At 40.4% G+C, this 17346-nt stretch overlaps 1 pseudogene; it reads left to right on the forward strand.

Moving 5' to 3' along the window:
• LOC118846819 overlaps positions 1–2652 on the forward strand; it is a 32513-nt pseudogene extending 29861 nt beyond the window's left edge.
• Positions 2653–17346: the final 14694 nt, after the last annotated feature.

Genomic DNA, 17346 nt, shown 5'->3' on the forward strand with positions numbered 1-17346 from the left:
TGGGCTCCAGTTTAATTTTATATGAGACGAAAGAAACAGAATGGATAATGCCTAAGGTTCCTCCGAACTCTAAATCCTGTAAGCTCAAATAGTTGAAATGAGTTGTCCAAGGTCTCATGGCTAGTTGCTATCAGTTAGGACTCAAATTTAGATCTTTTGGCTTCAACTTCAATTCTCTTTTTATTAAACAATTATTGTTGTTGTTCAGTCATCTTTGGTCAAGTCCAACTTTTCTTGACCCCATTTGGAATTTTCTTGGCAAAGATGCTGGAGTGGTTTGCTATTTCCTTCTCCAACTCTCATTTTATATATGAGAAACTGAGGCCAACAGGGTTAAGTGACTTGCTCAGGGTCACATGGATAGTAAATGTCTGAGACCAGATCTGAACTCAGGAAGATGAATCTTCCTGACTCAAGGTATATAATTATACCTTTTCAGCTACTACCTTGATGCTTTGAATTAGTTCAAATTTCCAAACACAGATGAATCAGATTTCAGGATACTGAAAAAAATTGCAGATGTGATCATGATGCCACTCTCAGTTATTTTTAGGAATTTCTAGGACTAGGAAAGGTGCCAGAAAACCAGAGATAGACAAATGTCCTATTTTCAATAGTGCCACATGGCTGCTATGAAAAAAAAAAGATAATGCAAGTTTAGTTTGCATTAACAGAAATAAAAGTAATCAAATTAAAGGTGGTAAAGAGACAGTCCAGCTATATTCTGCACTGTTGAGATGACATCTGGAGCATTCTCTCTAATTTTAAGTGCTGTCAGTTTAGAATGACATTGAAAAATGAAAATATGTCCACCAAAAGGAACAAGACAGTGAGGATTTTTCAGATGATGTCATATGGAGAATATTTGAGGAAATTGGGAGTGTTTAATCTGGAGAAAAGAAAACTTGGAGGATAAGTTCTTATGAGACAATTCTTCCAAGCTGAATTTTGGCAGCAACGGATAGTGAAGCCATTACATGTTATCGAAAGCAGCATCACCCAAATAATAGACTTCTGACTTATTAGTCAAAGTCCTTTGAGAAGTTATAGGTCTTAGATTGCTTAGGAAAAGTCAAGTCATACTACCCAAAATGCAGGCTTGAGCCTGAGATGAGTGCACTCTCAGTGCCAAAATTATTAAAAATTCTAGAAATCATAGAACCTTGGAGTTGGAAGGGAGCTCAGGGATCGAATCACTATATCTGAACAAGAAACCCCTCTATAACGTTCTAGGTAAGTAGTTATCAGCTTTCACCTGAAGATCTTCTGGGAAGGGGAACTCATTACATCCCAAGATAACCCCTTCCCTTTTAGAAATAGCTCTAATTGAGTGTGCGTTTCAACCTCCTCCAAGGCTGAGACCTCCTAGGGACCCAGCGAAGAGACAGCTAGGCAGCCCCTTCAGCCCTCCGGACGCTGGACTCTGCTGCAGGCCTCATGCCTCCCACTGCCTCCTCGTGTTTTCCTCTACAGTCCCGGGCACATAGTATGATCATTAGGTGTTCAGTTTCCCAACAACTTTCTATGGAAAATCAAGTGGGCCATGGTCGCTGTGAGCAACTTTGAACAGCGGGACACCTTTAGAGAAGCTTGATCAAGGTGCCATCACTGTGAGACCCTCCATATCAGGACTCCAGCGGAGTTCCTCTATCTTGTCTTGCTCAATCAGTGGAGGCTATCTTTCCATTTCTCTGCCTCCTGGGAAGTAGCAGAAGGACAGCATTCATCATTGTTGGATTTAAGCCTACAGGTGTGCCTCCAACAACCACTCGGGGCTGGCACCACTGCCTACATCGCTGACCTCATCACCTTCCCCCTGGACATAGCCAAAGTCCAGTTGCAGATTCAAGGAGAGAGCCAGGGGGCCATCCGAACTTCCTCTACCACTGCCCAGTATCAGGGATGTCATGGGTAGCATTCTAACTGAGGGTGAAGACTGAGGGCCCTGGCAGTCTGTACAATGGGCTGGTGGCTAGGTTGCAGTGCCAGATGAGTTTTGCCTCTGTCTATATTGGCCTCTATGACTCTGTCAAGCAGTTCTACACCAAGGGATCTGAGCATGCAGGCATTGGGAGACACCTCCTGGCAGGCTGCACCACAGAGGCACTGAGAGTGGCTGTAGCCCAACCCACAGATGTGGTGAAGATATGTTTCCAGGCCCAGGCTCATGCAGGTGGCAGCCAGAGATACCAGAGTACAGTGGATGCCTAGAAGACCATTGCTTGAGAGGACGGCCTTCGGGGCTTATGGAAAGGAACTTCACCCAGTGTTGCCCGCAATGCTATCGTCAGCTGTGCTGAGCCAGTGACCTATGATCTCATTAAAGATGCCCTCTTGAAGGCCCATCTCATGACTGATGACCTTCCATGCTACTTCACGTCAGCCTTTGGGGCAGTCTTCTGCACCGCCATCATTGCTTCCCCCATGGATGTGGTCAAGAAGAGATAGATGAACTCTGCTGCGGGCCAATATGCCAGTGCTGGCCACTGCACCCTCACCATGCTTCGGAAGAAAGGACCTCAAGCCTTCTACAAAGGGTTCATGCCTTCCTTCCTCCGCTTGGGCTCCTAGAATGTAGTGATGTTTGTCACCTACAAGCAACCGAAATGGGCCCTGATGGCCGCTCGCACTTCCCGGGAAGCTCCTTTCTGAGCCGTCTCCTGCTAACTTTCTGCCTTGTACCCCGCTTTGAGTCCAGTCCCCAACCTGCCTATCCTTCCCATTTTTCCCCTATTCCTCTCCCCTGCCTTAGCATTGAAGGAACCCCCTCCACTCCCCCCTCCACCTTAGCTAGCCCCATTTAAGCTTTCTCCAGGCCACTTCTGCCATTATAACTTCACCCAGTTCTTAAGCTCCTTCTAATAAAGCAAGACCTGAAACCCCTCCCCCCCCCCCGCCAAAAAAAAAAAGAAATAGCTCTAATGCCCTCTTAGGCATTTCCCCCTTTTATATCATCTCCAAATCCACTTTTCTACAACTTCTATTCATTTACCCCCATTCTGTTTGCCTCTTGGGATCAAGCAAAACAAGGAAAATCATAGATTTAGGGTAGAAAGGAAGTCAGAAATCATCTGGTCTAATCCTCCCACTTTGCTGAATCCTAGAGATCTTAAGTGACTTTTCCATAGTCATACAGGAACTAGTGACCATCAGGACATAATCTCAGATCCAGGGACTGCTACTCTAGAATTTTTTCGATGCTCTTTCTGTAATCTGAATCTTACGTGTAATTTTTCCTCTATGTGACAACCCTTTAAATACTGAAAGAAACCTATAATCCCTCTATCCTTTTTTTTTCTCTATACTATGTACTATGTCCTTCAAGTGCTCCTTGTGTGACTTTTTTTTAAGTCTTTTCATCATCTTGGTCTGCCTTCTTTGAATACTGCAGCTTGCCAACATTTTTGCTCTAATTCCACATCCAGAGCTTCACACAATAATTTATAGTCTGACCTGGACAGAATGTATCAAGACTAAACCCTGTCTCTTCTGATTAATATAGTTATCCCTTTCACATCACAGCTTTTCCCATTGTGGTCTCGATATATGATGGATCAGCATAAGAAATTAAATGGAAATTTTGGGGGTGTTTTATGGAAGCTGCAGATGACACAGAACCTATGACCAAATATTTAACCTAAATTTTACAATAAGGTGCTGTAAAGACCCCATAAAAGAAAAAGGAAAAAATTTCAGACTTGTTCTCTGTTATGAAGGGAGGGTCAAAAATTTTTACTTGTATTTTCCAGATTACAGGGGTACCATGTCCTAAGTGGAAAATGGAGAAAAGGATGTCATAATGGGGCTGGTTGCCTGATAAAATCATGGGTAACTGATGGGCAACCTGTGTGTTCCATTGATATCTTTGTGATACCAGATTAAAATAGCCACACCATGTTCAGTTGATCCCCTGTGATGAACTAATGGGAGGGCACAGATGAAAGTCACATAGGAAGGGTCGACAAAGATAGGTTGCTATCTGCATATGTGGAGGGAACAGCCACACTGGAATGAAAGATTTGAATATTTGGGTAAAAAAAAAACAATGTTTTTCACTACTATGTCACATTGTTGATTCATATTGAGCTTAATGTACCCTAAACCCCCCACAAGAATGTTTGGGTAGCTAAATTTCCCATATCCTAGATATTTTCACCTATCCCCAATCCTGAAAAAATCCTATTTTTTTTAAACTCAAGTTGAGGACTTTATATATAATGCTATTGTGGTGGGGGTTGGTTTAGTCATTTCAGTTGTGTCCAACTCTTCATGACCCCATTTGGGGTTTTCTTGGCAGACATACTAGAGTTGTTTGCCAATGCCTTCCCTCTATTTTTCTGCTTGTATTTGTATTCTCCAAGCTTAACACAGTGCCTTGTACATAGCAAGCACTTAATAAATGCTTTTTGACTGATGAGCTCTACCATTCACTTATCACGTGATCTGGAGCAAGTCACTCTCCCCCTGAGTAATGTAATATATATTATATATATATTACATGTTTACATATTTTTACATACATATATTTTACATACAATATATTACATATATTAATATATATTACATGTATTAATATATACATATTTATTTATTTATATACATACATTAATATAATACATATATTACATGTATTAATATATTACATATATTAATATATATTACATGTATATAACATATACATATATTACATGTAATATAAATAAGTAATGTAACAAGAATACTACTTGTCCTACTAGCCTCACAAGGTTGCCAAGGGAGTCAAATGAGTTCTCATAGGCAGAAGTGCCTTGAAAACTGTAAAATGATCTACAACTGTTAGGTTTATTAAGATAGCTTTTCTTGATATATATGGTGCAACCCTGATTAATTTCTATAAACTACACTTGACAATCTGTCTCATTGTGACTATATAGTCATACCTCATATGTCACATAGCCGGGAAATTTCTATCGCAATAATCAGGGCCAGCTGCAGATGCCCAGGGCTGGTTCTGCCTGTAATAGATTATTATAATGCATTTAGCTAATAGGGCTTAAACTGTCATAATGTGTTGGGACTAGATTGATTTGAGTAATAAAAACATGAGAATCCCTTACATTTCTATCATGTTTTTACTTTCCAAGCATTTCCGCATCTATGCTCTCATTCTCCCTTCCCCCACTCCATAACATGCCTGTTTTTGATTGGTAGGGCAATGATAAATTTCTGTGGGCCTTCAATTTCCTCCTCCATAATAAGGCATTTATACTAGATCATATATATATAGGTATATACATATATATATACACAAACACACATATGTATATACACATATACGCATATATGTATGTATATGTATAAACACATGTGTTTATATATTACATATGTGTGTATATACACATATGTGTGTATGTGTATATATGTATGTATATGTATATATAAATTTCCCCAATCAGATGTTAAAGCAATTTTTAAACTTTTTAAAAAAGTTTTGAATTTCAAATTCTATCCCTCGCTCATCTCCCCCCTCTCTGAGATCATAAGCAATCCAATATAAGTTATACATGAGCAATCATGTAAAACATTTTCATGTTAGCCATTTTGTACAAGAAGACTTGAAGTTTTTAAAAGGTATGAAAGAAAGTAAAAAGCAGCATGCTTCAATATGTATTCAGACAATACCAGTTCTTTCTCTGGAGGCAGATAGTATGTTCAACGTCAGTTGAAGCTCAATTTCTGATTTCATTGGTTATCTAGACTTAAAGTGTTAATAATGAGGATTAAATTTGAAAGCCCATATGAATACATTTTCCCCTACCCCTACCATTGTTAAACATTTACCAGCACACCCACATAGTGCCTTAGAAACATTGTTTGAACTCAGCAGGAATATAGTAGAAGGTTCTTCCAAGTCATCTTCCACTATACATGTCCTTCTCCAAATCCTCCTCAGAAGACTTATCCAATTCACTATAGGCCATCCTCTAGTTCTCTGAATATTTCAGGGATGCCACTGAGACACTAGAGTTCTCCATCTTTTTGCTCTAACTCTGACTGCCTCTATTTCTTATCATGCATGTCCTTGTTGAAGCCTTCTGTGCTACTTCCTGAATGCCAGTCATAATGGGCAATAGATACATTGCAGCTTACATACCCCTAACGTGCATCTTTGCATCGCCCTTTGGGTCACCTGCAATTTGGATTCTCCCGAGGCTGTTGTGTTCCATTATCTGTAGTCATAGATCATCACAGGGAGAATAATGGCAATAAAATATGAGCTCTGGCAGCAGGGAGCAGCTTGGGATCACTGGAAAGGTTGAGCAATTTCTCAAAGAGCCCTACTCTGTACAAATGACTTAATTCAAGCAAAAAACAAAAACAAACCCAGAGACATCAACAAAGCAAAGAGAGAAACAAAGGCCTGGCCTTAGAGGAGACTGCAAGGCCCAACTCTGGTCTCTGAAAGCCTTGAAACTGCTGGCTATGGCACTGGGAGAAGAAGCATCAGAAGGATTATTCCTCACCAAACTGATTAAGTGCAGTTATTCCTAAAATCAATTCCTCCCCTTTGCCACTTCAGGATAAAGGGAACAGACTAAAAAAAGATGTGGAATACTTGTATTTTTTAAGAGGGAAAAAAAAAAGATATCACTCCCACCAGCCATTTATGCCTAATTACACAATTACTTTATTATATAGCACTCATTGAAAAGACTGTAGGGCAAAGGATGAGATGATTTAAGGCATTTTATTTCCTTTTATTAAAAAAAGTTAAATGGCCCCAATTTCCTTTTTCCTTTAGATCTCAAATTTGTTAAAGAAAGAACAAAGTATGCTATTCCTGATGCAAGGTAATAAATTAGTGATGTAATTAACAATTAATAGTATGTAATCATAGGAGACTCTAAAAAATAGAGTCAGGGTGAGCCCTCTTCATTAAAATATTAATAGCTAGCATTTATATAGCACTTTAAGATTTCCAAGTGCAATACAAATATTACTTCATTTTATCTTCACAACAAGGTAGGTGCAATCATTATCCCCATTTTATAGATAAAGAAGCTGAAATAGAGATGAAGTGACTCGTCCAGAGTCACACAGCTAATAAATTCTGAGACAAGATTTGAACTTATGTCTTACTGACTCCAGGTCTAGCACTCTATCCACTGTGCCACCTGTGCCTTTGGCTGCATCTTCTTCCAGAGTCCAGTTGTCTGACTGGAGGTTTGAAACTATCAAAGTTACATGGACTCTTTGAGGTTCAAAGTAAACAATCCAGCACCAAATGTTTCTGTAATCTCCTCTGCCACCTAACTTGGCTTTAACCCTAAGTGAAGTGATTGCTAGTTCCCTGCCCTATGAAGATGCAAGGTCTGAATATACCCAGTGGCTTCCTAAGGAGCAGCTAGCAGATGAGGAAAACTGAGGCTTACAGGTCAAATGACTTACCCAATGTCATCATCCAGTAAGTGACTGAAGCAAGATTTGAACACAGACCTATCCTAATTCCAAATCCAAGCCACTGCCCATTTTGTGACCTAGAAGACTGTAAATCAGTTACATTTATTACATGTGTATTGAACACATATAAAGCTCTGAATACATTGAGAAGTATTTGAAGTCAGATAACCTGGGTTCACATCCTGACTCTACAAGTATATGACCTTGAATAAATCATTTCACATTTCTGGGCCTTAGTTTCCATATTTGTAAAATGATGAAGATAGGGGAGAGGGGTGGACCTGATGACCTCCAAACTCCTTCCAGATGAGTCTGTAATCTTGAACTATATTTCTATTTTCTAGATACCATTTATGTATCTGGAAGGTAGATTAATGTCTACCTGAAATAAAGGTTAACCTGAGCTGAGCTTTTCATGAGCAGGCATCATCTATCCTCTTTTGTATATTTTTGTACTCTCCACTCATAGCAAGTATAAAGGATCCGTCAGATGTTTCCTAGACAACTCTAAGAGCCCAAAGGGTGAGCCTGAGTTTAGAATCTTGGACGGTCCATATATCATTGTATAGGGCATGTCTGTCAGCCCTTGTTAAGAGAATAAGAGACGGCTCCTAATTAAGTCTCACTGACAAGATAATTTGTTTAGTTCAGACCTCTTAGGAGGATAGACTTTGCTGAAATGATCCCTCTGTCAAATTTACTCATCCTCATGTGGCCCTTTTTGAATTTGTGTTAAAGACTCTAAAAGAAGAGCAGGGCTAAGGACCTGAGTCTTTGGATAAGTGGCAGAGCACCTGGGATCTTCATGAGCTGATCCACTGCATTCCTAACACAGGTCAGGGAAGAGAGACTGAGAAGAAGAGACAGAGAAGAGAGAACAGCAACTGGGACAGTGATGGAGCACCCTGGAAAAATACATGGGGGCTGCACATATGTAGAGGGAAGTCCTGGGTCAATGAATATTGTTGACTTCCAGTTTCGTGTGTAGATGAGGGCTAGATGCAAAACTTGATTTTTTTTTTATTTTAGGCGGTGTGTTTTTTATAATCTAGCCTTTTACCCAGAGAAGAATTTCTTGGGTAGCATCAACTTGGAAATTGCCCTGGAACAATCCCAAGTGCATTCAAGACTTGAGAATTTTGGCCTTCTAGGTGATGAGGAAGAAAAGAGTGCTCAAGGCAGATGGAGCAAGCAGGATGCAGGATGTGAGATATGAGATAAGGTACAGGATGTGACCAGCCAGAAAAGTGATAAAGAATATTCACTGAAGCCCCCACCATGGACTTACCAGTGTGCTTTCACAAAGCAACACCCCCACCCACTACCTGACATTCCATAACAGCTCTTCTCTTCCCCTTTCCTATTCCCTTTGCTTATCTGCATGGACTTTGTGATATTCCTGAGCAGCATTCTTCCCCCCCCTTCCCCATATCCCATCAAACTGTATATAGACCTAACCTAGCTCAGTGCTCTGACTCCCATGGGGAGCAAGGCCTGCTGGGTACATCACTCTAATAAATGCCTTTCATTTAACTTGGAGACACTCCAAGCAAATTCTTTCAAAACACCATGCTATTTCTTGTCATTCTGGTGCACCCCAACATTTTGGGGTACCCATGAACCCCAATATGGGGAAAGTAGAGACAGCTAATGGCACAGTGATTAGAGTACAGGACTTAGAATCAGAAAGACTCATCTTCCTAAGTTCAAATCTGGCCTCAGACACTAGTGGTACAACCCTGGGCAAGTCACTTAACTCTCATTTTGCCTCAGTTTCCTCATCTGGTAAATGAGCTAAAGAAGGAATTGGCAAAGCACTCCAGTACCTTTGCCAAGAAAACCCTAAATGGCATCATGAAGAGTTAAAAATGACTGAAAAACGATTGAAACAATAGGGAAAGTAGGGAAGTTCCTGAGTAGCATGACTCAGAGAGGAAAGGCTTGCCTACATGCTCCCTAAAGCTGAAAACTCAGTAAAGGATTAAAGCTATGTTATCTGGTAGCAGAAAACCTATATTTTGTTCTCTGCTATTAAAGTGAGTCATTTAGACAGCACTGGTAGGATTGGTAGGATCTTCCTTTCTGGTGAGTTTGCCTTCTATGAGGAGTACAAATCACAATGAGGTACTACAAATTTGAGAGAAATTGTGTAGAACCCTAGAGGAGAAAGGGATCTCACTGCAATGTCATCTTCTTGACCCCCTCCCTGCCCCCACATTGAATTCCCTTCTGCATGGAAATCTAAGCCAAAGGATGGTGCTGAGGCAGAACTTTAGAACCCACATTAAAAAAAAAAAGCAGGAACCAGCAGATTGGTAGAGAAATATTGTTTGTGGGTTGTTGTGAATGCCTCTATTATTTTCTGAACGTTTATGGGTTTCTTAAATGGTTTCTGCACTTTTTTGTGGAAGAAAAAAGGAAATGCTGCCTTCTACACAATATTCACCTTGAATGCTTTGACAGAGCCTTGTTACTGGTGTTGAAAGTAAAATTCTTCATTTGGGCTTTCACCCTGATTAAAGAGGCAAAACTCAGGACAAAGAGAATTAAAAGGATTTTATCATAAGTCCATCAAGATAGCAACATGTTTAAGGGCTGATCACTGAACATCAGCTATGGCTTCCAGGTGGGGACAGCTTTTATAGGTAACTTTAAGACAAATCAGAGAGGTCCACCTCAGCAAAAGAGGTTAGGTCCTTACATCTCAATTCCTCCCCAGCCAAGAATGTGTCAATTTGCAGATAGGGGTGTCCCAAAGAACAGGACTTAGGGTCTCCTTTCCCCTCAGTGCCTCCCCCAACACTGATTGATAAGCTGGGTCGGGAACAATGGGATATTGAGTCATCATAACTTTCAACACCAACTTTGCTGGAAACCCAGACACAGCCAATAATGATACAAAGATACGTTGGTCCCCAAGATTAGGCCAGTTTTTGTGAACCCCAAAGCTTGAAGGGTTCCTGGGCCAAGTGTTACACTGACAATAAATCAATAGTTGTGCATTGGGGGCCAGGAGAGGGGCTGGTGTTCAGTGGAAGACACACTTCATAAGCTAAGAGGATTTTTTTAAATGTTTTGTTCCTCATCTTCCACTTTGTTCTTACTTTTGGATAGTTTCTCTCCCCCTATCCTTTTTTTGTTTCTCTTTAACAAAGGAATTGGAGGAAGGGTAATTTGCAACCAGGGGAGCCTGTGGTGAAACCAGTTGCTGAGTCTGTCCCTCTGGAATTTTCCTTCTTCAAACCAGATTGAATGTTTGTACCTTGGGGCCTGGTCTATGGCAGCCGTTTAATAAACCATAGCAGTAGTGCTCAGCAGCCTACACTGAGTGGAAGAGCCATACCCCGATTCTATTTCAGCTGGTAATAACCTCAGCTCGCCATTATATACCTATTTTAATAGAATCTTTATCATTTTTCCACCCCCCACCTCCAAGCCTCCTTCCTTCTCCCCGTAGTTGCTGGAGAATGGTCTTTTGCTCCTGGAGTTTGTGGCTCTGTTACATACAAAGAACTTTCCATTCATATGCATAAGCTTACAGCTGCTTGTACACTTCAGAGATCTCATCAACCCACCCCCACCCCACCCTCACTGAGTGTTTCGTGAAATCTTTGCCTGCCTGTGAAGGGCCTAAGTCTTCACTGCTGTGGTCCTGTCTGTTCCCATTCAATAAGACGTATTGAAGATGAGTGCTGCAGTGGTTAACCTGTCAAGGATATCACAAACCTCTTCCCCCCTCCTCCAATCATTGAAAAGAGATGGGAACGGGTGGAGACTCATATGAAATCTATGGAAAGCACCGGTTTTGTTGCTGTCTTCCTTTTTCCTCCCCATCAAGCAGGAAATGTGTCTTCCATGTTTTATAACAGAAGAGAGGTGAAGCTAATTTCAAAGCCAACCATTACCCCCCACCCCTGAAAAAATTCTATTTTCGCTGAGCCTGTAAAGGCATCTTTTCCCATCTGGCCTGAGGCTGTGCTGAGCAGGGCTGAAATTTCCCCAGCAGAGAGTTTCGGAAGGCTGCATGAGGAGCCATCCAGGAGGGTAGCTTTAGTAAACACCTGTTTCTGCAGCCCGACTCGAACCCTCAGTTATCCATCATTTAGGGCGGTATCGCAGCTGAATGGTCCTGGAGTGAGGGAGAGCCAGATTGCTGGTGAAGGAAGCCTGGCTTGGCTCATTGCTGGCACATCCTCAAAAATCAGATGAAATTGGGTTTCAAAAGTACCTGGAAGAAAGAAAGATGAGGCACGGAGTTGCTGATATGAGCAAAAATGAAGAGACCATAGCTGAACGGGAAGGGAGGGGAGGGCAGAGCTTTTAGAGAAGAGCACGAAGGATGCTGTCTTCCCTCACTCCTTCCCTACTTTTTATTTAGAGGATCAGTTGTAGTGAAAGAGCACGGTAGTCGAATTAAGGAAAGGCTTGGGTTCAAAGTTCACTTCTGATCCTTTCAAGAAGCCTTTGAGAGTGTGCTTGTATGTATGTATGTGTGTATATATATATATATACTTATATATATATACATATATATATATATGTGTATATATACATATATATGTGTATCTATCTATCTATATCTATATCTATATATCTATATATCTATATATCTATATATATATATATACTTTTACCCTCGGTAAATTAATAGATTCAACTGTGTGATTAATCATGGGCAAGTCATTTAATTTTTCTGAGCCTCAGTTTCCTAGTCTCTAAAATGGGGGCAGTAATATTTGTAAAATTGCTTTACTCATAAGGTTGTTGCCAGACAAGAAGATGATGCATGTAGAGTCTTCTAAAGATGCTAAAGTGCTGTATAAATATAAGCTGTCATTTACCTCAACTACGTTTTTAGTGGCTGCTTAATAATATGAGCTAGTTTCCACCCAAAGTAAATGTACAACAAATATGGTTTCTAGCATGCACAGGAGAAGAAAGAAGAAAAGCAAAATGACCAGGCAAGAGAGCACCTGTTCTCTAAAGGCAAAGGGCACCCAGATCCTTGGAGGACTTGGAAGGCATTTCCAGAATCAGCCTGGCAGAGTCTGCAGGAAAGGATAGACTCTCTCTGCTTCCCGAAAGACAAAGAGCTTTTGGACCTTCTAATTGAATACAAATGGAAATAATTGGGGAACATGTTGATGCCTTGTCATCTGGTGCTTTGCCCAAGTTTAAGAGACTCTGCTATTAATATAACTATTTAACTAGTGCATTCACTTGAACATGATGGGAAGCTCTAAGATGTGTGCAAAGTGGAATCCACGATGGCATTTAATCACTAGAACAGGGTCAAATATAGGGATCTCTTCAGCTCAGCCCTTGGAAACTCAGCTATCTTTGAAATTAGATCAAGAGCCAATGGAATTCTCAATTTCCCAACTTCATAGGCTTAGGGTAGCTGAGGAATCTTAAGATTCTAGAGGAAGCTGAGTCAAAGGCAACATGTCAACAAATATTTATTAAACACTTACTCTGTGACAAGAACTATGCTATGTTTTGGGGATTAAAAAAACAAAACCATCACAGCCCTTGCCCTCAAGAAGCACACATTCTAAGCAGTGAGACAACACGTAGAAAAATTAAAATAAAAAAGTAAAAAGATACAGGTAGGATAAATGGGGAGTAATCATAGAGGGAAGGAACTAGAATTGAATGTGATTGAGAAATGCTTCTTGCAGAAGGTGGGACTTTTAGCTGAAGAAATTTGGACTCCAGGAGGCAGAGATGAGAAGGAATAGCATTCCAGGGATAGGAATAACTAGTTTAAGGGAATGGAGTGGGGATATGGAGTACCTTGTGTTCTCACACAACAGCAAGGACCCCAGAGTCTCTTATTTGGAGAATACAGTAAGGGAAATAAAATAAGAAGACTGCAAAGGTAGGGAGGGTTTTAAAAGCTAAATAGAGGATTTTATATGTGATCCTGGAGGCAACAGGGAGCCACTGAAGTTGATTGAGTAGGGAAGTGACATGGTCAGACCCGTGCTTCAGGAAGCTCACTTTGGCAGCTAAGACTGGAATGAGGAAATACTTGAATTGGGGAGCTAACTAGAAGGCTATTTCAATAATACAGGTATGAGGTGAAAAAAGCCTACACCAGGGTGGTAGCAGCGTCAGAAGGGAGGAGGGGGGGTAAAAGAGAGATATTTCGAGGGCTGAATTGATAGAACTTGGCAATAGATTGGATATGGGGAGGTGAGAGAGAGTGAGAGAGGTAAGGATGACACCTAAGTTGTGAACCTTGGTGACTAAGAGGGTGGTGGTACCCTCAGTCAAAGGAAAGTTTGGAAGAAGGAAGGGTTTGGGAAGAAAGATAACAAGTTCAGTTTTGGATATGTTGAGTTTAAGATGCCTATAGAACATCCAGTTCCATATGTCTAATAGACACAGTTAGAGATGTGGAACTTCACTGAGAGATTAGGGATGGATAAATAGATCTGAGAATCAATTGCATAGGAATGACTATTGATTCTATGGGAGCAAATGAGATCAACAAGAGAGTATGCAGAAAGAAGAGAAGAGAGTCCAGGATAGAGCCTTGAGGGATGCTCATGGTTAGTGGGCAAGATCTACATGAAGATGCAGCAAAGGAAACTGGGGAAAATTCAGACAGTTTGAAGAGAACATTGTCGTAAAAACCTGGAGAGAAAGAAGAAACTATTGTCAATTGAGAAAAAAAAGCCAGAAAATGAAAACGTTATAGAAAGAAGTTTTTTATTTTTATTTTTTTGGAAGGGGGAAGCCAGGGCAATTGGGGTTAAGTGACTTGCCCAAGGTCACACAGCTAGTAAGTGTGTCAAATGTCTGAGGCCAGATTTGAACTCAGGTCTTCCTAACTCCAGGGCTGGTGCTCTACTCAGCAATAGGTCGTTTGGCAGAGCGAAGAACCAGAAAAAGGTGTGGCTCCCTCTCAGTATCTTTATATTCCATAGAGTTCAAAAAAGAGTACAAGCTGAGGGGTCCCACCCACAGGCAGTTTCCAAAAAGAATTTCTAGATATCAACAGGTAAGTATAAACATTCAATAAAACTTGGGAAAAGCCAATGGACAAGCTTTTAGAGTGTGCCTAAAGCAAGACCTAGTTGGTTTAAGCATTGCTGGCAGCAATCTGGGGGAGGCATCACCCACACTTCACATTCTGGGTTAAACAATATCTAGCCACATAAAACTAGGTTCAGATAATATTAATAAATAATATTTCCAAAAATATCCAGGGAAATGGGTGATTAACAACATCAAAGTCTGTAGAGAGATCAAGATGAGGATTGAAAAAAAGGCCATTAGATTTGGCAATTAAGAAATCATTGATAACTTTGGAGAGAGCAATTTCAATTGACTGATCTTGTTGGAAGCCAGACTTTAAGGAGTTCATAAGAGAATCAGAGTAAAGGAAGTAGAAGTGCCTGTTGTAGGAGATCTTCTCAAGGAGTTTAGTCATGAAAGAAAAGAAATATGGGATGATAGTGGGGGTGAACAGGTTTTTTTTTTTAATGAGGGTTTTTTTAAAATATGAGACATGGGCTTGTTTGTTGGCAGCAGGGGAGTTACCAGTAGAGAAGTAAAGATTGAAGATTAATGAGAAAGTGGGATGATAGAAGGTATAATCTTTGGGAGAAAACAAAAATGATTGGGATCACTTGTGCATGTAGAGGAGTTTTCCTTAACAAGGACAAAGGTTACCTCTTCATGTGAGATAGGGGTGAAGGAGAAGATAGTAGAGGGAATACATTTTAGTGATACAAAATGAGGAGGAGGCAATATAGTTTGAATCGGTCCTGGAGAATGCAATATTTTGTTTTAATAATATTCCCCTCTGAAGGGTTCCCAGTTTGCTTGACCTTTATCATTTTACTTCATCTTGTACCATGTTACCCAGCATTCATATGGGTACTCAACAATTCACCCCTCCCATTCTAGGCCCTACTCTATAATTAAGGCTAGGTCTTTTCCAAGAGAGACAGCTAGGACCTCTGCCTTGGGCAAGAAATCAATTAAGGTTGGAAAAGAGCTCACAAGTCAAGATACTAAAGTGTTTACCTCAATCTCTTCAAAGTTTTAGTGAGGCAATAGTTAATCAAGTTTAGAATCAGAATTTGTCTGATCATTTCCACATACTTTAATTCTTTGGGGGGAAAGGAGAGAATGGCTTCTGCTTTAAGCAAGTAGAAAAGTTTTAGACACAGTGGACTTGCTTTTTGTCCTTAGTCAAGTTTATCTTCACCTCGTTGCTACAGGATGACCAAAAGATAGCAACCAAAATGGTGGAGGGCTTTGAATTACTGCTTATCAATCAATCACTTATTTAGTATTTACAATATTCCAGGCTTTGTGCTAAGAATTCAGGATGCAAAACCAAAAATGAACCAGTCCTTATCTAATGTAGACTATATGTATCTATCCATATATTAATTCATTTATATATATAAATATATAGATACATATTGATACATACAGACATACATATATAGACATATATAAACTTCATATGAATATATAGCACATATTTATATGTGATATATGTATATATAACTAATATATAAAACACATATAATTGCATAGGCTACTTTTGAGAGGCATGAACTAGCAGCTGGAAGAATCAGGAAAGGTTTCAGATTTCATGTAGAGAGGATCACTTGTGTCTTGAAGGAAATCGGAGCTCCACCTGAGGATGAGCTAAAAGCACTGGAGCTGTTTCTCTTGAGAGGAGAAGACTTAGGGTTTATTACCCTATTCAGGTACCTGAAAGGTTGTCCAATGAGAGAGTGATTAGGCTTGTTCTATTCTACCCCAGAGAGCAGAAGTAGCAGCCATAAATGGAAATTTCAAGGAGGCAAATTTGAACTTGATGTCAGGGAAAACTTTCAAACAATCAGAACTCTCCTGAAGTGGAATAAACTGCCTTCAGAGGTAGCAGTTTGTGGGTAGATCTCCCCTCCTTGAAGGTCTGATGATCACCTACTGAGTATATTGTGTTGTGTTGAGCATCAAAAGCTGAGTCAATCTACATGATAATGAGATATGAGCTGATCAGCTTATCCTGGGGGAAAGCATGATATTCCTGGGTTCCAGGAAGATGAAATTCTTTTCAGATATGGCTTGGATAAAGGGCAGCTAGATTGCCACCTAGTGGATAGAGCACTAGGCCTGGAGTCAGGACCTCCTGAGTTCAAATTTGACCTCAAACACTTAATAGCTGTGTGACCCTGGACAAATCACTTAACCCTGTTTGCTTCAGTTTCCTCATCTATCAAATGAGCTGAAGAAGTAAATGGTGAACTACTCCAGTGTCTTTGCCAAGAAAATTCTAATGTTTTCACTAAAATTTGGATAGGACAAAAAAACGACTAGAAGACAACAAGTTGGATGAAATGGCCAGTGAGGACCCTTCCACCTCTGAAATACAGAGATTCAGAAAGATGTCTGTCATGAACAGACACATATGGTAGTGTAAGAGATGGGTAAAAGTTAGGTTTCCAAAGAAGAGTTAATTGAGTAAAGTTAGGGATAGTTAGGTTTCCACAGAAGAGTTAATTAAGTTTCACAGAATAATTAATTGTCAGCTTGAACAAAAGAGGAGTAAAGATTAACCAGTATGAGAGCCCTCAACTAATCCGAATCAACTTTGTGCATGCCTCAGACCCAGGATGTAAGAGAACTGGTCTAAACCAGACAGATAACAGTCAGGGTTGAAGAGAGAGCTGGGTTAAATGGCTACCACCCACGCTTAATTGGCTAATTGAAGATTACCTCACACACCCACAGGAGGGAGTTTTCCGCCATTTTGGAACATGGGACATATGTTGAGGAGGGGGGGAACATGCCAAGGAGTTGCGAGTTGGGGGCACATAAGTAAGATTGTGACCTAGAAGGGAGCAGACCAATCTGTTCTCTGAAGGGAGGTAC

This window comes from Trichosurus vulpecula, chromosome 4, assembly GCF_011100635.1.
Source record: "Trichosurus vulpecula isolate mTriVul1 chromosome 4, mTriVul1.pri, whole genome shotgun sequence".
NCBI classification, from domain to species: Eukaryota; Metazoa; Chordata; class Mammalia; order Diprotodontia; family Phalangeridae; genus Trichosurus; species Trichosurus vulpecula.